Source organism: Scyliorhinus canicula, chromosome 8 (genome assembly GCF_902713615.1).
Source record: "Scyliorhinus canicula chromosome 8, sScyCan1.1, whole genome shotgun sequence".
Lineage (NCBI taxonomy): Eukaryota > Metazoa > Chordata > Chondrichthyes > Carcharhiniformes > Scyliorhinidae > Scyliorhinus > Scyliorhinus canicula.
The window spans coordinates 130,183,150-130,209,199 of NC_052153.1; positions in this window are offsets into that span (position 1 = coordinate 130,183,150).

The following is a 26,050-nucleotide window of genomic DNA, read 5'->3' on the forward strand; positions in this document are numbered from 1 at the left end:
AGGGAGGGTTTGGGATCGCAAGTGGAGTTGGGGAGTGGATGCTCCCTTGGGGGGTGCTGTAGGGGGCATTGGTGTCTACTCACTCGTGCTGCTGTGTGTAGGTTGTTGACCTTCCTGCACTGGAGGCCAGTCCTCCTGGTCACACTCCCCCAGCTCACAGCTGCCGCCTTCATCCCAGGCAGCACTGGCTGACACTCTGGGACCGCCGGGGGAACAGGACATCCCTCCTGACCTCCACGGCGTCTAGCAGCCTCCCCAGGTCAGCAGCACTGAATCTTAGGGCTGGTCTCCTCGGTGCTATTATTGCAAGTTGGCTGTGATTGGCTGAGCATGTGCAACTTAACTGCTGCTCGACCTTGTTAGCAGGGGCCTCACGAGCGCTGTCCCAGCTATTCTGCTGATGAGCCTTCATTTGCGCAAGAAGCCAATGAGGCGTCGCAAGGTGGACCAATTATTGAATTGCATTGCCGGCCGAGCGGTGGGAAGCTTGCGGCAATTCCTGCTCGACACCACACTTAGAAATGTTTCCAGAGAATCACGCCACTTCTTCAACAATCCTGCCCCCCTCCCCCCTGGTCCACTCGCAAATCAACCCAATGCGCCACATGATCTGAATCCCCAATTGCTCAATACTTAGAGATGACCACCCCTGCCAGCAACGCTTTGTCCAGTAGTCAGTCTGGGAGTACAACCTGTGCACGTGAGAAAAGTACGAAAACAAAGGCCTTGTTCATCTGCAAAGAGCCGGTTGCCCTGAAGTTAAGTATAGGTTTTTGTAGTTGTTGGGCGTTGTTTAATTTGTAGTGTTTTATATTGCATGTCGAAGTAATCCTTGTGTGTAAATAAACTATCTTTGAACTTGAACTAACGACTGGTTGTTTGGTCTTTGATCGATATCCGGTAAAGCCTTGTGATGGTATCATTTGATACCTGGCGACTCTGAAAAGCAATATCATCATTAATAACTGCCATATTTAGTTAATTTGGCAACATTATTGGTGACTCAGGTGGGACAGTATTCCACTCATTAAAAAGAGCAACATCTTATCTGGTCTCCTATCTTTAAATGTGTCTATTGTAAAAAAGCCCACCCAGCTACCCTGGCAGCCCCCACCCTTGGCCTCCGAGCCTCCTACCCCCACTGATTCCCCTCCCACCTCCGTTTGCACTCTCTCAAGAAACAAAGAAACAGAAGAACGTGCACTTACACTTGATGCTCCCCAAGCACCCCACCACCAAATCCAACAAAACATTTCAAAGGAGAAAGAGCTCTCCAGCAACCACCAAAAGAAACCACCTCCTCAAAAGTTCAGTGTTCTCCTTCTCCTGCCAGTCCATTGTCCCTCCAAAATTCCATCACCTCCTCTGGTGTTCCAAAGTAATATTCCCGATTCTGGAAAGTCACCCAGAGGTGGGCCGGGTGCAGCACCCCAAACTTCACTCCCTTCTTGAAGAGTGCAGCCTTGACCTGGCTAAACCCTGTCCTCCTTGTGATGATATGCATAATAATAATCTTTATTATTGTCACAAGTAGGCTTATATTAACACCACGATGAAGATACTGTGAAAATTTTCTAATCGTCACACTGCCTGTTCGGGTACACTGAGGGAGAATTCATACCATTCTACCGGATTATGTATATTCCCACCAGCCAGCAGGAACAGTAGAGATCAACCATGTGACACTTTTACCTCAGGGAGTCTGGAGATAGTCGTCGTAGTGGATAGTCACATTTGTAGTAGCTCTTAGATAATTTATAACAGTAGATTTTGATCATTTTCTTATGGTCATCTAACCTACATCATTGTTTAACAATATTTAACTAGTCACAAACTAGACGTTCTCTGGTGCACTTATTCCAACCGGCCTAGCAACAGCACGTAACACTCCTCTTCGCCAGGTCTGCGTCCAGGTCCTGGTACAGCCGCAGCTCGGTCCCTTCCCAGGTGCACTTCCTCATCTGCCTTGCCCATCGCAGAATCTTCTTGTCCAGGAAAAGGTGCAACCGCACCACCATTGCCCTTGGCGGCTCTCCCATCTGTGGCCTCATCAGCGCCCTGTGCATTCGGTCAACCTTCAGGGGCTGGTCAAACACCCTCTCCCCCATCAGCTTTTCCAACATCTTGGCCACATATGTGCCGGCATCTGCTCCTTCAATGCCTTCAGACATCCCCATGATCCGCAGGTTTTGTCTCCTGGAGCAGTTCTCCAGATCCTCCTCCTTCTCCTTCAGCTGCTGTTGAGTCTCCTGCATCACCCCCATCTCGGCCAATAACGAGATGGGCTGCACCTCGTGCTCCCCCACTGTCTCCTCCACTTTCTGGATTTCCTGGCCCTGAGACTCGAGCCTCTGCTCCACATGGTCGAACACCGCTTTAAGCGGTTCCACCGCCTTGGCCAGGTCTTCCTGGGCTTCCCATCTCTACCGGCTGAATTTCTCATTTAGGTCCACCAGCTGCTCCGGCGACCACTGGGCGGGCAGGACAGGCCCTTTACCCTCCGCCATCTTGACCTGTGGCACACAAAGATTCTCCTGCTCCACCAGCTCCCTGGTCCGTGGATCCATCCACCAGCCACACCAGTGGAGTCCCACCTTCTCCTATCACTCCTGCACCTTTTTCCATCCGAACATCCACCCTACGAATGGGGAAAGTCCAAAAACAAACACCTTGAGCAGCAGCTACCAAATGTGCGACCGCTCACTCAATGGTCACCAGACAAAGTCCAAAATACAAATGTTGAGGACAAGTCAACTTAATTCAATTTACCTTTCATGGGCTGCGTAGATGCCTGAACAGTGTAGTCTACAGGGAGAAATGAAAAATGAAAATCACTTGTCACGAGCAGGCTTCAATGAAGTTACTGTGAAAAGCCCCTACTTGCCACATTCCGGCACCTGTTAAGGGAGGCTAGTACGGAAATTGAACTGTGCTGCTGGCCTGCCTTGGTCTGCTTTAAAAGCCATCGATTTAGCCCAGTGTGCTAAACCAGCCCCTAGAAATAGCTGACATCAAATGGAATAAGTGGGAACTAATTTTGGAAAGCTGGCAATGAACATACATTTTCCGAAAAGATATCAGATAATTTGTGAAGCAAGCACACAAGTAGTAGACTTTATGTTTTTTTTGGAAATGTTTTTTATTGAGCTTTCATACATCATATACAAAAAATTATACAAAACCAACACATATGTTTACTTTTGAAAAAATATTTTTATTTAAGGTTTTTTACATATATACATGAAAATATCAGAAGACTAAAACATTAACAAACAGAAACCACAAATTCCCAACCTCTCCTGATACCAGCACCCAGTCTTCCTAATGTTACCCGCTGCTGATCTCTCAATCCACCTTGAAGAAATCAATGAACGGTTTCCACCTCCAAGTGAACCCCGCCTCCGACCCCTGCAAAGCAGGAATTCTGCCAGGTCACTCACCCACACCCCCGCCTTCGTGGCTCCGGGTCCTGCCAACACAACAAAATCCATCTCCGGGCTATCAGGGAGGCAAAAGCCAATACATCAGCCTCTCTCCCAACCCTGGACTCCCAGATCTTCTGACACCCGGAATATCAACACCTCTGGATTCGGAGTCACCTCCACATCCAGAACCTCGAACATAACATCTGAGAACCCCTGCCTGAACCCCCTCAGCTTTGGACACACCCAATTGTTGCACGTTTTACTGTGGTTGTAAAATGCGTTTATTGGAGTGTATTAACACGCCTCCGAGTTCGACGTGTGCTTAACACTACTAGGCTCTGTTGTATGTAATTATTTAGCTCTGGAGTCGCCAGTTGCCGTATAGACAACGTCACAAGTATTCCAAGGTCAAGTTCAAAGTAATAAAGACGATACACCGATTAGTAAAGTTCAAACGATCAATATTTATTATACAGTTATAATAAATACTCATGCACACTAAGAGACTAAGCTATAACTAAACTTAAGTGAACAGAATACTTATCTAACAGGAACAGGCAAGGTCAGAGAACGAGGCCTTCGTCCTGGTCTTGTACTGCAGCCTTCAGCAAGCGTTCTGGTACTTGGGAGTCTAGTGGGCTTGGATCGCGTAGCGAGCGTTGAACTTACGGTTTCGGCGGCTGGTGCTCAACGGCTGGAGTCAGGATGCAAGATGTCAGTCAGAGCTGGAGCACGAGTTTAACAGACCGGGCTCCGTGGGGAATTTGCCTTTATACCCCTCTCTAATGTCCTTGCCCCCTTCTAGGCGGGCTCTACCTTTCGGTACCGATTGGAGCGTTTCCAAACGGCTACCTTCGAAATCCTCCAATGCGGGGGCTTCCCTCGATGTTGGGGGGTGGTTTCGATATTCGTTACTCTGGTGCCATCTTGTTTGCACAACCAATTAAGTGTTACATTGAGATGGAAATGTTGCCATTGTGTGTGCCTGGATCTGGGCTGCCTCATCAGAATGTTAAGCGCTTTGCCATTAACACCTTTGGCTTGGAGATCTGCACCTGGCCAGAAAACTGGTTTGCTGCTTGCAAAATGCTAATTAGTTGAGAGCAGGCTGTCTGTTCTCACTAAACAGGCTTTTCCTTCTGTCTCCCATTTTAGTTTGGCTCAGTGTCCATTTTGCGTGGCCAGCATGGCTACATTCCCTCCTTGTGATCCTCACAATCATACTATTGTGAAGGATCACCTATGTACGTTGCCTTCCTTGTGTTCTGACCTCTTGCCAGTTCCTGTTCTACTCTATTCTTAAACTATGGGAAGAAGAAAAAAATTTTAACTAACATTTCTACTTGGCCCTATGTCAAAGGGACATGCATTACTACAACTGGGAACCTCTACCTATCACTATTAACCTTAACCTTAACTTAACATTTCATCACTCTAAAACCTTAACCATTCACACCACAACATCACACTTCCCAACTCGGCAGTCGAGTATGGAACAATATAATACATGGCTGAACCTTTTATTTACAGAGTGTTGTAATCAGTGAGTGGTTGAGGGGTTTGGTGGAATCCGAAGATGGGGGATTGAACTCTATAGATGGGTGAGGTGTTGGAACGAGAGGCTCTCCTCTTCCATTTCCTCAACCTGAGGGTCTGCACTAGTATGATGAGGATCGCGATCACCAACAGTGATTCGATTATATAGGACATGGAGTACCACGTCATGAATTTAGTACACCAGGTCTGAACCTCGCTGATCAGAGCTGAGCACTGGGGGTTTGCTGTAATTGAAACATTTACGGTGGGGGTTGTGGGGGAAACGTGTCTTGTTTCCACACATATACATATAACATTAAACAGTAATAAGTGGGCTTCCATCATTTTGATGTTCTTCTTCTTTCTCTTCCTTCTTCCTCCGGTATTGACAATCCTGGCTTCGATCTCTGTCTCGTCCTTCGAAACTATGGGATCAAGCACAGTATCTGTCAATACACAGTTTAAGACCTTTACTTGTTAGTGCATCTGTCTTTCAAATCCCAATTGACCCTTTAAAATGACTGGCTAAGTCACACCCTGTGACTCCCCTCATTTTTTTTTTCAAAAAGCGAATTTAAAGACCAGCATACACCTAACAATCCTTCCTTCTGCGAGCCGTCTCGCAGGCTTTGCTGATTTACCATCCGAATGTTCCCGGATGTAAATAGCATGTGGGATGGTGGCCGAAGGGCTACCTAACGTAAAATGAAAACAAACTTTGAAACAAACATCCGAATGAGTTGCGTATGGGCCGCGACGGGTACGAGTTGGATGGAATCCCCGGGTAGGGCGTGCTGTGCCATACCCGAGCTTGGCTGACCAAGGGTTGGTTCTCAGACAGGGCGGGTCCTCAGTGCCGTTTGTCCACTGCCTGAGTAACCTGGAAAGAAACGGGTACGAATGTGTTGACCGTGACTTGCAGCCTCTATTTCGCCGAATAGAGGGGCACCTAAAAAACCAAGGGAGCCAAGATGCTCCAACTGAGGACATCACTGAAGTTCTCAGAGATATCTGCGGACAAGCTATTTGGCGTGTAGCCTTACAACTTTGGAAAAGATCTCCAATCAAACTGGGTGTTTGGAACCGAAGTTCTCAAAAGTATCTGCGGACAAACTAACGTGTATGTGAGGTGGTCACAATCTTTTCAGCTGAAAAGAAGATGTCCATCCTCCAGCTGAACAATTTGCAATCCTGAAAACAAACAAACATAAAACGAAGACAAACATACATGCAGGTTCCATCAGAAAGGACATCGTTTCCCTCAAACGATTCCTATCTTACATCATCTGGACACCTCACTTTGATTCTGCCTCTGTGAACAGGGTCACAAAGGGGTTGCCGTGTTGGGATTCAGACATTGCGTCGTCCTGCTCTCCCGGATCCCACACCCTTGTGTGGATCAGGCATGAAACTTTGGAATTGTGTGACCGGGGGTCACTCTCGTCATTGCGGACAAGTCTGTAGGAATTGTCCCTGTGCCATTGTGTAGTGTCGAGTGTGTTGTCGGGGTAGTCGGGGTCGGGTGGTGGTTCTGGGTTTTTAAGGTAAGTGACTTCCATGGGGTCACTGGAGTCGGGGTCGTAGTTGGTGCAGTGTGGGCTGTATGGCTGTGTGCTGTCGCTGTCTTCAGAGTCAGTGTCAGTCCTGCTGTCTCTGCTGTGGCAGCTTGTGGGCGTGTCGGGGCGTGGTCTGTTGTGGTCTGGGGGCGGAGTCGTGGGCGAGTCCGTGGATGAACTGGTCTGTGAGGGGGATGGTGGAAAAGTGTCTCTGGTGGGCGGGGTGAAGTGTTCTGCTGCATCCAGCAGGACATGGTGAGCATGGTTGGCCTGTGTTCCATATGCCTTTAACTGGTTTATATGGAACCACGCGGTCTTCCCATTAGGATATTTGATCCTGTAAACGGAGGGGCTAATTTTGTCCGAAATTGAGTAGGGACCGGAATATTTTGGAGCCAAAAAACTGCTGGGGTTATAAACAGATAACATTACCTGTTGCCCAACCTGGAATTCTGTGGTGTGTACGGTCTTATTGAAACAGGCAGTACGTTGCTGTCGGCGTTTCCCTAGCTGGACTGCGGCTGCGATCTGTGCAGACCTCACAGTCTCAACTAGATCTTTAACTGCCTTTTCATGTGTGAGGGCCGTCACTTCGGGGCTTGTCATGTCCAGTCCTAAAAGGAATTCTGTACCTTTCATAGGGCGTCCGGTCATGAGTGTGTGTGGTGTGTATCCTGTCGATGTGGAGACAGTGTTCCTTATGAACATAAGTGCAAATGGGAGCACTGAATCCCATGTGGAATTGTTCTGTTGAACCATTTTCCTGAGGGTCGTTTTTAGGGTCCGATTCATGCGCTCCACAATCCCGCTGGACTGTGGATGATACGCAATGTGGAAGTTTTGTTTTATACCGAATATTGTCAGGACGTTCCTCATGACCCGTCCTGTAAAGTGAGATCCCTGGTCCGAATCGATACTTCGGGGTAAACCCCATCTCGTGAAGATGTGGTGGGTCAGGATCTTTGCAGCTGTCTTTGCTGTATTTGTTCGTGAGGGAAATGCCTCTACCCATTTGGTAAAGGTGTCGATGACCACCAGAACGTATTTATAGCCATTCCTACAAGGGGGCAATGGACCTATAAAATCGATCTGGAGGTTTGTCCAAGGGCCGTTAACTGGGCGAGTATGCCGAAGTTGTGCTTTCTTAGAATACCTCTCCGGGTTATTCTGTGCACAAATAAGGCAATTCTCTATGTAATGTGTGACATCAGTCCTGAGATTAGGCCACCAACAGAGTTGCCTGAGGTGCCTCGTTGTTGCATCAATTCCCTGATGCCCGTGTCCGTCATGGAACAAGGCAATCATCTGATTCCTGTCCTGCTGTGGGACCACATAAAGTTGATCCTTAATGATCACACCCTCATGTGTGGTCAGTGTGTGTTTAAAGTGCTCGTACGCAGGCACAAAGTTTCCCTTGAAAACCTCCCTGAGGTCTCTGTCCTGTTTCTGTGCTGCTACGAGATCTTTAACCTCTGTTTGTGAGACTTGTACTGCACTCACAGGGGCGCTAGCTGGTGCGCTAGCTGGGGGGGTCCATAAGTGTCCTCTCCTGGAACCTGCCTTAGCCAATGCGTCGGCTTTTACATTCCCAGGGGGTGATGACCTATGGTGGCTGCGAACTTTTATAATGCCGAAGGTCCTGTCCTTCGCTTTCTCTAGGATATGCTGGAGTAAGGGGGCTGATGGAAGGGGTTTTCCGTCTGCGGATACAAAACCTCTTGTCCTCCACAGGGGCAGAAAATCTGTTAGACTGTTGCATACATATAAGCTGTCTGAATATATGTCTGCTGGGCTGGGGAAAGAATCGGGGTGGTCCACTATGTACCCTATGGCCGCTAGCTCTGCTGCCTGCGCGCCTAAGTGACCTGGTAACTTAAGAGCTATCTCTTCGAGAGCGCGCCCCTGCGCGTCCTCTACATAGATGCCGCATCCTGTGATACGCTCACCATTTAAAACTGTGGAGGAACCGTCTACATAAATCCTCAAGGGTCCACACGTGTCTGTGGGCTGGGGGCTTTGTTTCGGGTTCCCTATCTTCCTGGGGGGTGTTTTTGCTAAAAAGGGTCCTGTGTTATGCAGGGGAGCTACAATTTCACAGTCATGGGGCTGTCCGGGGTATTGGAGGTTGTCTGCTAAATATGTGTGTGTGCGTGTCCGTTTTACAGTAATGTCCCGTCCTTGTAAAAGTAGGGTCCACCTAGCTGCCCTAATCTGGCTAACTGAACCGTCCTTCAGTCGACCGTCTAGTAGTAGCTGTGTGGGTGTATGTTCGGTTAGAATGGTGATGGGGTTTAGTCCGGTTATGTATGAAAAATACTGTACTGCCCAGAAGACAGCAAGGAGGTGCCTCTCACAGGCTGAAAATCCTTGTTCAAACCGGGTCTAACAGTCGGGAGGCATAAGCCACTGGTCTTAGCTGCTCGTGCCGTTCCTGAAGCAACACGGCCGAGAGGGTCAGATCGGTGCTCGCTACCTCTATTGCGAAAGGGGAAAGTGGGTCTGGGACTAGCAGCGCGGGTGCTGCACTAAGGGCTCGTTTTAACTCCTCCACAGCCTCTGTATGCTGCGGAAGCCATTCCCAGGGGGCTCCTTTCTTAAGGAGGTCTGAAAGTGGGGCGGCTTTTGTCGCGAATCCGTCTATGTGGCTCCGACAATAACCAACCAGTCCTAAAAACGACCGGAGGGTTGAAACATTCTGGGGAAGGGGCAATTTGACGATCGAATCAATTCTTTTGAATTCGATCTCGCGTTTGCCGTGCGTGATGACTGTTCCCAAATACATCACTTTACTTTCCAATATCTGGGCCTTTCTAGGGTTAACTTTACATCCAATTGAAGTCAACAATTCCAGGAGTTCGGCCAGAAGCGAAATGTGCTCTGCCTTTGTGTCTGTCTGCAGTAGTAGGTCGTCTACATACTGTACCAGACATTCGGGGCGGGAAAATTTTTCTAGTCCACTTGCCAGCTGTCGGTGGAAAATGGAGGGTGAATTGTGGAATCCCTGTGGGAGGCATGTCCACGTGTACTGCTGAGTTTTAAAAGTGAATGCGAATTTGTATTGGCACGCTTTTGCCAATGGTATGGACCAGAATCCGTTACTGATATCCAATACCGTGAAGTACTTGGCGTTGAGACCCTGCTTGAGCATGGTCTCGGGACTAGTAGCTACCGTTGGGGCTACTGCGGGGGTTACTTTGTTGAGTTCCCGATAATCGATGGTCAGACGCCATGATCCATTGGGCTTCCTCACTGGCCAAATAGGGGCATTGTTGGTGGAGGCTACCGTTCTCAGTACACCTTGGTCCAACAAGCTACCTATAACCTTTTCTATTTCCACCTCTGCTTCAAGGGGAAATCTATATTGCTTTTGCGGTCGGGGGTCCTGTCCGGTAACATGAACTTGTCCAGTCATTCTGCCACAGTCATGACGGTGACTTGCAAATGCTGTCCTGTGTTTGTTTAGTAGGGCCTTAATTTGTCGGTCGGTGTGGAGTGTAGTCAGGTCGAATGAGTACTCTCCCACTGCGCTAATCCGATTAGCGTAGTCTCCTACTGTGAGGGTGGCTGGTGCTCTGTCTGATCTAGCCATTCGCCAGACACACTGGTTCACTGGGTCGAACGACAAGCTGTGAGCGTTCATAAAATCTATCCCCAGGATGTGTTCTGCCGTCCGGGGAAGATTTACTAGAACTACGGGGTGCCTTGTGCTAATGTTCCCTAGCTGGATCGCTACGGGTGCTGTGATATGTCCCTGCTGCGAGTGTCCGGTGAACCCGCTAAGTGTGATGGTGGAGGTGGTCGGCCACGTGTCTGCGTGTGCCGTGGTTGTGGAGTTAATGGTGGTGCGGGATCCTCCTGTGTCCCACAGTAACTCTATGGGCTTCCCTTTGACTTTTGCTGTGACTACGGGCCTCCCTGATGAGTCCCATAGTGTGTCACAGACCCAAGTGGGGGAGCCCAAACACCGTCAGTTCGTCTCGTCCACATTGGTGGGTCCTGACTGTACTGTAACATTATGGAGATCTAACTTTGCCTTTTGCCTGAAGCGATTGCTCCCAAGCGCGGGACAATCTTTTCAGGACCCATTTTTCGTTATGGGCCTCTTCTGAGGGGTCATAGCTATTGCAAGCGCTCTGTCCTGCTTCTGTTGCGTGTGAGATAATTGTGCGCGTCCACTTAACCATGTTTTCGCGGGTTAAATGCGCTCTATCTAACTGTCCGAAAACTGCGCTGAAATGAATCCACAGCCTTCCTGCGAATGCTGTGGGGTGTTCGGATCTTTTCTGCCTGCACTTATTCAATCCTTCTACGGGGTCACCTCTATTGTACCCGATGGCATCTAAAATGGCGGTGTGCATCTCCTCTAGGCTGCCTCCTGCCACGTTCTGTGGGTCGGGGAGGGCTGCTACTACACTCTGGTCTAAGCTCAGCACGGTGAGCTTAACCTGCTCTCTCTCATCCAGGCCGTACATGGTAGCCTGCTGCTTTACTTTAGCGAAAAACTGGTGGGGGTCTGAGGTGGGGAGGAACGGAGTGATCTTTTCACACGCGTCCCTTAGCTGGGTTACTGTTAAAGGGGTGGTGTAGGTTATGTCTGGGGCGCCTTCTGATTCGGCTTTTCTCTGCGTGGTTACGGGATTCATGGATGCGGTTATGGTCTGAGCGCTGGGGGGTTGGGGTGCCTGTCGTTTTTGCTGAGCTGCTGGCGCACATGTTCCCTGAACATAACGCTGCGCTGTCTCACTTAATTCCTGCCAATCTGGGGCATTTTCCCCATCTAACTGTGCTCCAAAGGTGCTTTGGAAGCCATTCTGCACCGAAAGCAGAGATTGCAATTCCGCAATCTGTTTCCTGCATTTCGCGTGGTTAACTGTGCTTTGTCTTTGTTTGGTCGTTGCAGCATGGAGTGCTCTCAAAGCTGCTTTGAGATCAGAACATTGCCTCTGCAATGCCTCCACCTGCTTTTCCGATTCCTGTCTTATCAGAACGGCACGTTGCACGTCCTGATAGGCTTTCTCATACTGGGTCTGGGAACTGCTCAGATGAGCTAGACAAGACTGATGAGCCCTTTTGGCATCATCCACCTCTCTATCCTTCTCTGCCAACTTCCCTTTTAATTCCAGGTTTTCTTTCTCGATGTCCCTGACATCGACCTTACTCATCCTATTCCTCTCTTCTAAATCTGTCCGGAGCGTCCTGATGACCTCCTCTGCGCCTCGCAACTGTGCCAAACAGGACACAATCGCCATCGGCTTGCGTGCTTTACCTAGGTTCTTTTTGTGTATTTGAGAGAGGTTCTCCCACCAAGTATGACCTATACTCCCGGGACCTGTCTCCTCATTTGCACAAAACTCTTTCCAAAGGGGCCATCCCTTTCCCTGCAAATATTTGCGGAGTTCCAGCTCCCACGTGGGACACTGGCCTACTCTGCTACTGCTGCTGGTCGCTGCGACCACAAACTTTGCTGGATCCATCAGACGTTCCATTGCCTGCATGGCCATTTCCTCTGACTCTCTTTGTATAATTTGGAACAGGGGGTTGTTGGGGTTGTGTTTCAAGAAACGGGTACGGCTTATGCTATGTTCCGTTCACAAAACTACCGAAAGTTTGTCGCAACAAAAAGCTTTCCGTTTTACCTTACAGCCCTGTTAGTACGCATGCACTAAACACACTTCCAAATTACGCTTATTATTTTGAACACCTTGAATACTTGTGATCTCTTTCTTTCTCTGCAATTTGGAGTTCTAATTCAAATTTCAGGGTCCTGGACGGTGTGGGGTTTCCACTTACAACCGTATCCCGTCAGGAAGTCGCCACTAAATGTTGCACGTTTTACTGTGGTTGTAAAATGCGTTTATTGGAGTGTATTAACACGCCTCCGAGTTCGACGTGTGCTTAACACTACTAGGCTCTGTTGTATGTAATTATTTAGCTCTGGAGTCGCCAGTTGCCGTATAGACAACGTCACAAGTATTCCAAGGTCAAGTTCAAAGTAATAAAGACGATACACCGATTAGTAAAGTTCAAACGATCAATATTTATTATACAGTTATAATAAATACTCATGCACACTAAGAGACTAAGCTATAACTAAACTTAAGTGAACAGAATACTTATCTAACAGGAACAGGCAAGGTCAGAGAACGAGGCCTTCGTCCTGGTCTTGTACTGCAGCCTTCAGCAAGCGTTCTGGTACTTGGGAGTCTAGTGGGCTTGGATCGCGTAGCGAGCGTTGAACTTACGGTTTCGGCGGCTGGTGCTCAACGGCTGGAGTCAGGATGCAAGATGTCAGTCAGAGCCGGAGCACGAGTTTAACAGACCGGGCTCCGTGGGGAATTTGCCTTTATACCCCTCTCTAATGTCCTTGCCCCCTTCTAGGCGGGCTCTACCTTTCGGTACCGATTGGAGCGTTTCCAAACGGCTACCTTCGAAATCCTCCAATGCGGGGGCTTCCCTCGATGTTGGGGGGTGGTTTCGATATTCGTTACTCTGGTGCCATCTTGTTTGCACAACCAATTAAGTGTTACATTGAGATGGAAATGTTGCCATTGTGTGTGCCTGGATCTGGGCTGCCTCATCAGAATGTTAAGCGCTTTGCCATTAACACCTTTGGCTTGGAGATCTGCACCTGGCCAGAAAACTGGTTTGCTGCTTGCAAAATGCTAATTAGTTGAGAGCAGGCTGTCTGTTCTCACTAAACAGGCTTTCCCTGCTGTCTCCCATTTTAGTTTGGCTCAGTGTCCATTTTGCGTGGCCAGCATGGCTACACAATGCATGTGGATGTGATTCGCAGGCCCGCCCCCCCCCCCCCCCCCCCCCCTGTACATCACCCACACCTCTCCTCCACCTCTGCAAATAACTGGTTCATCCTTGCAACTGTCATGTGGGCCTTGTACACCAACTTAATGAGGCTTAACCTCGCACATGACGAAGATGCGTCCACCCTCCACAAGGCCTCGTTCCACGTCCTGGCCCTTACCTCCCCTCCCAACTTCTCTCATTTGAACTTATTCTCCTACACCGGAGTGCCCTCCATCTCCATCAATTCACTTTAGATATCCAAAACTCTCCCCTCCCCTAAATCTTCGATCATAGAATTTACGGTGCAGAAGGAGGCCATTCGGCCCATCAAATCATCGCCCGACAACAACTTGTCCTGCAACACCAAAGGAGGCAGCCCTGGGAAATTCCTCACCTGCTGCTACTTAAAATCATTCCCTTTTGACAACCCGTGTGTTTGCTCTAACTCCTCCAGTCCTGCAAATGCGGTATGTACGAACAAGTCCCGAAAGTACTCTATTCCCACATGTACCACACCCAGAACCTCGCAACCAGCCCCGCCAGCACATATGATTGCCATATATCGGCACCTACAATGACATGCCCTCCAACCCAAAATGCTGCCTACACCCATAATGCCAAAACCACCTGGGCCCACTGAGTAACTAGTCAGCAAGAACAGAAGGGGCGCCAACAACAGTGCCTTAAACTCTTCTGCCTGCACAACGTCGCCTCCCTCAGCCCATCAGAACCTGGGCGGCACCATCAGTTTAAGCATCTACACGCGTCCAGCCAGTGACAGCGGCAACACATTCCACCTCTTGAAATTCGCCTTCATACCCTCCACCAGTCATGGCAAGTTTAGTTTGTGTAGCTGGGCCAACTCCGCACTACCTGGATTCCCAGATATCGAAAACCCAACCCCCACCTGAAATGACAACTCCCCATACCACCTCTCCTTCCCTCTAGCATTGATCAGGAACACATCGCTCTCCACATATTCAATTTATACCCCGCAAACTGGCCAAATACCCCAAGATCTCCATAAACCTCTCAATGCTGCCCACGAGGTCCTAAATGTATAGCAACAGATCATCCCCATATAGCGAACCTCTGTGCTCAGCAACCCCCCACCCCCTACTCAATCCCTATCCAACTCCTCAAAGTCCTAAGTGATATTGCCAACGGCTCAATCGCCAAGGCAAAAAGCAATGGGGAGAGCGAACATCCCTGCCTCATCCCCAAACTCATCCTGTTCGTCCGAACACTCGCCAACGGCGCCCTGTACAACAGCAGAACCCAGTCCACGAACCCTTGGCCAAACCCGAACCGATCCAACACCTCCAACAAATACGTCCACTCCACCTGATCAAAGGCCTTCTCCACATGCATTGCCACTACTACTTCTACCTCCTGCCCCTCCGAGGGTATCATAACAACATTGAACAGCCTGTGCACATTCGCCGATAACTGCCTTCTCTTCATAAATCCCGACGGGTCCTCCCCTATCACCCAGCACACAATCCTCTATTCACGGCACCAGTACCTTTGGCAACACCCTTGCATCAATATTAAGCAACAATATCAGGCGGTACGACCCTCAATGCAGTTCCTTATCTTTCTTCAAAATCAGGGAGATGGAAGCCTGTGACAATGTAGGAGGGAAGCTACCCCCGAACCGAACCTCATTCTACGTCCTCACGAGCAGTGGCCCCAGCTCCAAACCGAACATCTTATAAAACTCCACGAGGAACGCATCCTGCCCCGGGGTCATCCCTTCCTGTATTACACCCACACTGTCCATCACCTCCCTCAGCCTGATCGGGGCCTTCAGGCCCTGCACCCTTTCATCCTCCACCCAGGGAACCACAACCCATCCAGGAACCATCTCATCCATTCCACCCCCTCCACCCCCACACCCCTGCAAGGCTGGGGCTCTGACTCGTACAGCCTTCTGTAGAAGGGCTCAAATAATTCATTCAACCCCTCTGGGTGCATCACCACCCTACCCCTCTCGTCCCTCAACCTATCAATCTCCCTCGCCGCTGCCTGCTTCCTCAGCAGATGAACCAGCATCCTACTTGCCTTTTTCCCGTACTCATGCACTGTCTCTCTGGCCACCGGTGCCCCACCGCCTTCCCTGTGGACACTAACCCAAACTCCATCTGGAGCCTCTGCTTCTTCTTCCACAACCCCTCGTCTGCCGCCACCAAGTACCTCCGATCCACCGTCAGAATCTCCTCTACCAGCCCTGCCCATTCCTTTCATTCCACCCTCTCCCTATGCGCCCAGATCAAAGTAAATTCACCCCTGCCTACAACCTTATGTGCAATCCGCAGCGTGGCGGCCGTGACCTCCCCTGTGTCATTCAACTCCACATAACCCCAAAGGCCAGCTTTTATCTGCCAACAACCCCACATCTAACCTCCACTGCGGGCATTGGGCCTCCCCTGAACCACCCATAAATCCACCCAGTGCAGTGCAGAAACCGCAATCACCAAGTACTCCGAGTTAACACTCCCCTCCAGCAGTGCCTTCACAAAATGTCGATCCAGCAGGTGAAAAGTATGAGAACTCCTTTGCCCTCAGCCTCCCCAACCTCCATGGGCCCCCCCCCTCCCCAACCTCCATTGGCCCGCCCCTCCCCAATCCCCATGGGCCCGCCCCTCCCCAACCTCCATTGGCCCGCCCCTCCCCAATCTCCATGGGCCCGCCCCTCCCCAACCTCCATTGGCCCGCCCCTCCCCAATCTCCATGGGCCCGCCCCTCCCCAACCTCCATGGGCCGGCCCCTCCCCAATCTCCATGGGCCCGCCCCCTAACCTCCATGGGCCCGCCCCTCCCCAATTTCCATGGGCCCGCCCCCTAACCTCCATGGGCCCGCCACCCCTAAACTCTATGTGCCCGCCCCCCCCAATCTCCAACCTCCATTGGCCCGCCCCTCCCCAATCTCCATGGGCCCGCTCCTCCCCAACCTCCATGGGCCCGCCCCCTAACCTCCATGGGCCCGCCCCCCTAACCTCCATGGGCCCGACCCCCCTAACCTCCATGGGCCCGCCCCCCTAACCTCCATGGGCCCGACCCCCCAACCTCCATGGGCCCGACCCCCTAACCTCCATGGGCCCGCCACCCCTAATCTCCATGCTCCATGGGCCCCCTCCTAACCTCCATGGGCCCGCCCCCCTAACCTCCATGGACCCGCCACCCCTAAACTCCATGGGCCCGCCACCCCTAATCTCCATGCTCCATGGGCCCCCTCCTAACCTCCATGGGCCCGCCACCCCATACCTCCATGGACCCATCCCCCTAACCTCCATGGGCCCCCCAACCTCCATGGGCCCTCCACCCCTAACTTCCATGTGCCCGCCTCACTAACCTCCATGGGCCCCCCTTAACCTCCATGGGCCCCCCCTAACCTCCATGTGCCCGCCCCACTAACCTCCATGGGCCCCCCTTAACCTCCATGTGCCCGCCCCACTAACCTCCATGGGCCCCCCTTAACCTCCATGGGCCCCCTTAACCTCCATGGGCCCACCCCCCTAACCTCCATGGGCCCCACCCCCCTAACCTCCATGGGCCCGCCCCCCCCTCCCCTTGAGACCAATGAACCCACTTGACTCCCTAGCCACTTCCAACACCCTCGACAACTTAGGACTCGATCGGTCCAACTTCAGATCTAAGACCATGTTGAAATCGCTCCCATAATTAGCCTATGGATGCCCAGGTCCAGGGTCCTCCCGAACACCCACCTCAAGTGGTTCCAATTTGGGGCATAAACATTCACCAGGACCACTGGCATCCCCTCCAATTTCCCACTGTGCATCACGTATCTACCACCCGGACGGCCACAATGCTCCCCACCTTAAAAGCCACTCTCTTATTATCAATCATCGCCACCCCTTCATCAGCATGTCTAACACCTGAGTGGAACATCTGCCCCACCCATCCCTTTCTCAACCTCATCTGATCCCCCAACTTCAGGTGCATCTCCTGCAAGAACACAACATCCGCCTTCAAGCTCAAATGCGTGAAAACACGTAACCGTTTAACCGACCCCCAGCACAAGCGGCTCACCCTGAGAGATGTCAGGGAATGTAAGGGTGGAGGAGACTTCAGGGTCTCGAGGGTCCCGGGGTGGAAATCATAACTGATTATCAGTCTCACACCCTCTCCGATTTCTTACAGATGTCTAATTTTGGATGATATTCTGGACCCCGCAGCACTGGAGAAGGCGCCATAATTAGCGTTGACAGAGGCTCGAGGTGGTAGCCCATGTGCTGGGGCCTGCCCGACACCCCAAGGACCCGGGCGCCCATCAGGCCAGGGAGGGACACAGAGGTGGAGGCCGGCAACTGCCCAGGCTGTTCAGGTGTCGCTGGTCATTCGAAGAGATGTCGGACAGCATGTGCCGCAGGAGGCTCAACAAAGGGGCAGCAGGGTAGCATGGTGGTTAGCATAAATGCTTCACAGCTCCAGGGTCCCAGGTTCGATTCCCGGCTGGGTCACTGTCTGTGTGGAGTCTGCACGTCCTCCCCCTGTGTGCGTGGGTTTCCTCCGGGTGCTCCGGTTTCCTCCCACAGTCCAAAGATGTGCGGGTTAGGTGGATTGGCCATGCTAAATTACCCGTAGTGTCCTAAAAAAAGTAAGGTTAAGGGGGGGTTGTTGGGTTATGGGTATAGGGTGGATACGTGAGTTTGAGTAGGGTGATCATGGCTCGGCACAACATTGAGGGCCGAAGGGCCTGTTCTGTGCTGTACTGTTCTATGTTCTATGTTCTAAAGGGACAGTGCGGCACCTGTGTCATGTCCTTGCGGATTTGGCACCATGTGGAGGAGGAAAATAACGACTCCTGGTGGCGAAGTAATCGCAACCCTGAACTTTTACCCCTCAGGTTCATTTCACGGCTCAAGCAGGGATTGTGCGACATTTCCCAACTAACAGCCCACAAGTGCATCCGTGAAGTCACGGATGCCCTGTTTACCCGGGCAGCTAACTTTGACCTCGACCAAGTCCACCAAGATGCCTGGGCAGCAGGATTCTTTGCCATTGCCGGGATGCCCCAGTCCAGGGGGTAATAGATGGCACGCAGGTCGCCTTGCGCGCACCGGGCAGTGCAGCAGCACCCTTCATTAACAGGAAGAGGTTCCACTCCCTGTCCAACTTGTGTGTGACCAGTACATGAAGATCATGCACATGTGTGCACGCTTCCTCGGGCGTGTGCATGACAGCTACATCCTGGGGCAGCCAGAGATCCCTGGCATCTTCGAGAAACATACCAAGATGACCATTTGGCTCTTGAGGGATAATAATAATAATCTTTATTGTCACAAGTAGGCACAACTGCAATGAAGTTACTGTGAAAAGCCCCTAGTCACCACATTCCGACGTCTGTTCGGGTAAACCCATGCAGACATGGGGAGAATGTGCAGACTCCACACAATGACCCAAGCCGGGAATCGAACCTGGGACCCTGGCGCAGTGAAGCAACAGTGCTAACCATTGCTTTGACAAAGAGTAATCGGACTCGAAACGTTAGCTCTTTTCTCTCCCTACAGATGCTGCCAGACTTGCTGAGATTTTCCAGCATTTTCCCTTTCGTTTCAGATTCCAGCATCCACAGTAATTTGCTTTTATCCAGTGCTAACCACTGTGCTATCTTGTTGCCCTCCACTTAGGAACTGGCTAATGACGACAGTACGGAGGCCAGTGACCGATGTGGAGACCTGATAACAAGATCCATGTGGCTGTTTAAAATGTGGTTCCAATACCTCGACCACTCTGGTGCTTACCTGCAGCACATCCCCCAGAGGGTTGCCCGCTTTGTGATGGTCTGCTGTGCCCTCCCACAACTTGGCACAGCAGTGGGGTGACGTGCTGGAGGTGGAGGAGGAGGAACTTGCGGCCTTGTCAGAGGAGGAGGAGGATGAGGAGCTGGACAGAAACGGCTGGAGGATGAGCCAGGGGACGTTCCCCAGGAGCAGCCGGAGGATGGAGGCTAGGCAGTGGTGGCGAGGGTCTGTCTTGCCTGGAGGGCCAAGGAGGCCCTAATTCTCGCCTGCTTCTCATAGGATGTTACTTCATCTGTCATCTCCCCCGCTCTCCCTATCCCTCCCACCCCCCCAACATGATCTACCACTCCCCCCACCTCGTAACTTCTAACTTGATCTGCCATTCCCCCTACCCCCAAACATTCCCTGCCCCCGTTAGGCAGGAGGGTGATGATACCTCACTGTGAGTGGAGCTCTGGTGCTCCTCAATCTATGCCATAGCCTGACTCCTGTCAGCCTGCTCACACCCATCACCTGCCCCTGGTATGCCTGGGAGGAATGGTGGTAGTGTGAGGCTTTACATGTCTCAGTTGTAACGTTTTTAATGGTGTACAATCGTGACCTTAACTTTCCTTGCTACCGATGGTGCCACCCCCTCAAGTGCCTCCCTACGTCTAGGTGTGGCCCCAGGCTGCATATCAGAGGTGGAGGCAGCCTGTTAGTTACTGCGCCCTGTGGCCTTTGATGCCCTTGCAGGTTTCTTCTGGAGGGCCTGAGGCCAGAGGTTGTCTGCCGCCTTGGTGGTGGCACATACCTTACTGTGCCACCCTGTTCCGCCCACTGACCCCGTCTTATGCAGTTGTCGTGAGAGCTGGCAACCACTGTCATCTCCCTGCCGGGTTGCTCCCGGTCAGCCTCCAGTACTCCCTCCTCACGGGTGGTGCTCAGAGGGCCTTAGGAGGTTGCCTTGGGATGGATGGCTGTGGATTGAGCTCCAGAGGCCCCTGTATCATGTGGCTCTGTGAGTCCTGGCAGCTCGCCATCGTCTGCACTATGATGTCAATGTCCCACTGTGACAGGGCCACACTCTGCAATGATTTGCCAATATCCACCTGCATCTGGAACATGCTCTGCAGTGTCCACCTGAGACTGGTGTGGTGATCTACCACTGTATATATGTGTGTGCTTGCATTAGGGGATGTACGACAGTACCTGTATTACAGGTTCTCCGGTAAGCCCCTGCTGGCTAGCTCCGCCCACAGGGAGCAGTATAAATATTCATAAGTTTCCCTGAGATGCCATTCTACAGCTGCAGCCGAAGGAATAGCATCTCACTGGAATAAAGCCTCTCTTGTACCGTATTGAGTCTTTGTGCGCAATTGTTAGCGCCACAATTTATTACAGTGAGATTTTCCAACATCATGGACATCAGAATTAAGCCCGATCGCCTGCAGCTGGATCCGCAGTCGCCGCACGTCAGGGAAGACTTTAACCACTGGCTGGCTGTTTTCAAGGCCTACATCACCTCAGCGGACTCTACACCATCGGAGGCTCAGAAGGTACAACTCAAGGTTGAGCTCCAGCATGTTCCCGCTGATTCAGGATGCTCCTAACTACACCCGGGCCATGGAACTTCTCAAAGAGAATTACGCCCAGTCGACGAACACGATGTTTGCGAGGCATGTACTCGCCACTCGCGTTCAACAACCGGGTGAGTCGATTGAGGACTTCTGGCGGGCCCTTATCCCTCTAGTACGGGACTGCGACTGCCAGGCCGTCTTGGCCACGGAACATTCGAATCTCCTCATGCGGGATGCCTTTGTGACGAGTATTGCATCGGACCCAATCCGGCAATGACTGCTGGAAAGGGCCGCTCTCGACCTTGCGGCAACAAGGACCTTAGCGCTCTCACTGATGGCCGCTTCCCATAATGTGCAATCCTACCCCACCCGCCGTGCGGCCCACCCATCCTACCCCTCGTGGACCCCGTAACCGCCCCCCACGACTGGGACCGCTCCCGCGCAGTATGCCTGCGCTGCTCGCCGCCCCGCTGCTACTTCTGCGGTCAGCAGAAGCACCCCCTTCAGCGCTGCCTGGCCCGCACCGCGACCTGCAAATCCTGTGGCAAGAAAGGCCACTTTGCAGCGGTGTGTCAGGCCCGCACAGTTGCCGCTATCGCGCCTGAACTCTCCCCCTCGCCTCAGCCGATCGTGCAATTGGCCCTGCCATCCGCTGCTCCCGGGGCCATGTGTGATCAGTGGGCGCCGCCATCTTCCTTCCCCGACTCCACTTGCGATCAGTGGGCACCGCCATCTTTCGCCGCCCCCGCCATGTGCGCACCATGGGCACCGCCATCTTCATCCTCCAACTCCATGTGCGTTCCATGGTCGCCGCCATCTTGCCCCACCCCCACAACATGCGCTGCATGGGCGCCGCCATCTTCTTCCCCGCAGGTACTCCAGACACTGCCATTTTGTCCTCCCCTTGGAACTGGACCACAGGACCCGGGTCGCTGCCGCTACTCATCGGACTCGTCGGACTCTTCGGTCGATCGCCCGCTACTCGCCTCCATGACACTCGACCAATTCCATCCTCGCAACCTGGCCACCGCTTCTGCGACGGTGCTTATCAATGGCCACGCGACCTCCTGCCTCATCGACCCCGGGAGCACGGACAGTTTAATCTATCCTGACATGGTAAGGCGCTGCTCCCTCGCGGTCCATCCCGCCAACCAGCGGATCTCACTCTGTCCCGATCCGGGACTTCTGTCTGGTCAAACTCACTGTACAGGGCGTTGAATTCAACCGTTTCCGCCTGTACGTTCTCACCAACCTCTGTGCGACACTTTTACTGGGCCTAGACTTCCAATGTAACCTCCAGAGCCTCACCCTCGAATTCGGCGGACCCCTACCTCCCCTCACCATTTGCGGCCTCGTGATCCTCAAGGTTGACCCCCCCTGCCTCTTTGCCAATCTGACTGCAGATTGCAAGCCCGTCGCCACCAGGAAAAGACGGTACAGCACCCAGGACAAGAACTTCATCAGGCCGGAAGTCCAGCGGCTGCTTCGGGAGGGTATTATCGAGGCCAGCAACAGCCCCTGGAGAGCCCAAGTGGTGGTGGGTAAAACTGGGGAGAAACACAGGATGGTCGTGGACTACAGTCATACCATCAACCGGTACACGCAGCTCGACGCGTATTCCCTCCCTCGCATATCTGATACGGTCAATCAGATTGCGCAGTACCGGGTCTTCTCAACAATTGACCTGAAATCCGCCTACCAAAAGTCCCTACACTGCCTTCAAGGCGGACGATCAACTGTATCAATTTCTTAGGGTTCCCTTTGGCGTCACTAACGGGGTCTCAGTATTTCAGCGAGAAATGGAACGAATGGTTGACCGGTACAGACTGCGGGCCACGTTTCCGTACTTAGACAATGTCACCATCTTCAGCCACAACCAGCAGGACCATGACGCCAACCTTGCAAAATTTCTCGTGGGGTCCATGTTCCGCACAGACCGCTTAGCCATCCTCAGCTACGTAGTCCAAAACGGACTACTGGGACCCGACCCCGACCGCATGCGCCCCGTCATGGAGCTCCCCCTCCCCCACTGCCCCAAGGCCCTCAAACGCTGCCTTGGGTTCTTTTCTTATTACGCCCAGTGGGTCCCACAATACGCGGACAAGGCCCGCCCACTTATCCAGTCCACACATTTTCCCCTCTCGGCCGAGGCACAACAGGCCTTCACCCGTATTAGAGCAGACATAGCCAGGGCCGGGATGCACGCAGTAGACGAGACACTGACTTTCCAAGTAGAAAGCGACGCTTCAGATGTCGCACTTGCCGCCACGCTGAATCAGGCAGGCAGACCCGTGGCATTCTTTTCACGCACCCTCCACGCCTCCGAAATTCGGCATTCCTCTGTTGAAAAGGAGGCCCAGGCAATCGTTGAAGCTGTGCGGCACTGGAGGCATTACCTGGCCGGCAGGAGATTCACTCTCCTCACTGACCAACGGTCGGTAGCCTTCATGTTCAACAACACGCAGCAGGGCAAGATCAAGAATGCCAAAATCGTGCGGTAGAGAATCGAGCTCTCCACCTTCATCTACGAGATCTTGTATCGCCCCGGCAAGCTCAACGAGCCCCCAGATGCCCTCTCCCGAGGTACATGTGCCAGCGCACAAGTGAACCAGCTCCGTGCCTTGCACGAGAGCCTTTGCCATCCGGGGGTCACTCACTTTTACTATCTAATCAAAGCCCGCAATCTGCCCTACTCCGTCGAGGAAGTATGGACAGTCACCAGAGACTGCCAGATCTGTGCCGAGTGCAAGCCGCACTTCTACCAGCCAGATCGCGCGCGCCTGGTGAAAGCGTCCAGCCCCTTTGAATGTCTCAGCGTGGACTTCAAAGGGCCCCTCCCCTCCACCGACTGCAACACCTACATCTTTAGTGTGGTCGATGCATTTTCTAGGTTCCCCTTCGCCATCCCATGCCCGGATATGACGTCTGCCACCATCATCAAGGCCCTGGATTCCATTTTCGCCCTGTTCGGTTTCCCCGACTACATCCACAGTGACAGGGGATCCTCGTTCATGAGCGATGAGCTGCGTCATTTCCTGCTCAGCAGAGGTATCGCCTCCAGCAGGACGACGAGCTACAACCCCCGGGAAACAGGCAGGTAGAGAGGGAGAACAGGACGGTATGGAGGGCCGTCCAGCTGGCCCTATGGTCCAGGAACCTCCCAGCCTCTCACTGGCAGCAGGTCCTCCCTGACTCGCTCCATTCCATTCGGTCGCTACTGTGCAACGCAACTAACAGTACACCCCATGAACGTGTTTTTGCTTTCCCTCGGAAGTCTACATCCGGGGTGTTGCTCCCGACGTGGCTCACGACTCCGGGCCCAGTCCTTCTCTGTAGGCATGTACGGCACCACAAGCCGGAACCCCTGGTGGACAAAGTACGCCTTCTCCACGCCAACCCTCAGTGTGCCGACGTGGAGTTCCCCGACGGCCGCCAGGACACAGTCTCGCTCCGGGACCTGGCTCCCTCAGGTGCCGATCCCATGCCCACGCCCCCATTTCACCCCGCACCACCCTCCTTTTCCCCGGCATCCCCTATTCATCCCCACCAGGTCCATCCCTCGTCCCCCTGCCCATACTGGAGGACACGGAAGATTTTGGCTCGCTCTCTGAGTCATCCCGCCAGCAGCCAGCACCAACACCGCCAGCACCTGCACCGACGTCGCCACCACAGTGTTGCTCGTTCTGGGTGAGTGTGCCTAACACTCAATTTGGCGCTGTTTCGTTACTTAGCTCTGGAGTCGCCAGGTATCGTTAAGATACCGCCACAAGTTTCAAGGTCAAGTTCAAAGCAATAAAACCATACACCAATTAGAAAGTTCAAACAACTGAGTTTATTATAATACAATTATAATACTACCCATGCACACGCTAAGATGATTAAACTATTCCTACCACTAAATAAACTAATACTTATCTCGAAGGGAACTGCCGGATCAGGGGACAAGGCCTCTTGCTCTGCTCTGGTCTGCAGACTTCAGGTTGGTACGGGTTAAAAAGGGGTCAGGAGTGTCTATCTCTGGTAGCGATCGTTGTGAGACACATACTTGCTGGCGGCTGCTGTCCCAAACCTCTCCTCTCTCTCGGTCAAGGTCTTCTTTGGCAAAAGCTGGTCGACATGCTGGTCCAGAGAGGAGGGCTGGTTAAGAAGAACAAACTATGTGTGGGACCTGTCTTTTATAGGTCCTGGGGCTTCGCGCCCTTTTGGGCGGACCCTTTTCCTGCTGGGAATCAATTGGGTCTCTTCCCAATCGATTTGTTTGAATCCCCCCCAATACTGAGGTTGTCTCTCGGCTACTGGGCGGGCCTTCAGGTGCTTTGTTTTCGAACCCCGCTGGTGCCGGGGTGTCTCGTTTCCCATACACTGTTGCAATCACTTCTCTGTTTGTGTCCATTGTCCCTGGGATCGTTCCATTGCTATGTTAACTATCCCGGAGATTGCCTCATTAGTATGCGGAATGTTTGTTTTGGTGCTGTCTGCTCTCTTAGCAGACAGAATACACATTGGCTTGGTGCAGCCTGCTTGTGCTGCAAACATTGTCCATTTTAACCTGCAAGCTTTGCGTTCCTCCATTTTGTATTTAGGGAATGGCCAACTTCAGTGGCTACACTCCCTCCTTGTGATCCTCATGAGAAATCATGAAGGATCACCCAAGTGCGGTGTCTTTGGGTCCCCTGACCTCAGCAAGTTCCATGGCTTCTATCCTTTCCTCAACTATGGCGAAACATTTTTAACAATTTCTGTTTGGCGCTATGTCAAAGGGGACATGCATTACCAATTGGAATCAGGAACCTCTAACTATCCTCAATAAACTATTCTCATCTCATATTTAAACATTCTACAACATTCTAAACCCTTAATCATTCATACAACAGCACATCATCACATTTCATTTTCTGACTCGGCAGTCGAGTTCAGAACATTATAATACATCCACAAAAGTCTTTATTTACAGATCGTATCAAAATTAAATCCTTTATTACACATCAAGGGGTTGGGGGGATTGGTGGAATCCGAAAATGGGGGATTGTACTCTGTACACTGTTGAGGCCCGCGAGCGGTGGGCTCTCCTTCTCCATTTCCTCATCCTGAGGGCTTGGACTATAATACAGAGAACTGCAATCACCAAAAGTGATTCTATGACATACGACAAGGAGTACCATGTCAGAAATCTGGTACACCAGGTCGGGGTACTGTTACCATTGACTGGGCTGGGGGTGGTCTGGGTTTGGGAGAAGTTAGCAAACGTTGTACTGTGGGAAAGGGGGTCCGCATCCACACGCAACCACACAGATGCCACAATAGCTAAAAACATAGCAATTGGAGTGCTCTTCATCTTCTCTGTCTCTTCTCTTCTCTTCCTTCCTGGGATCTTGCTGTGCTGTTGCTTCGGTTCCTCTAGCAAAC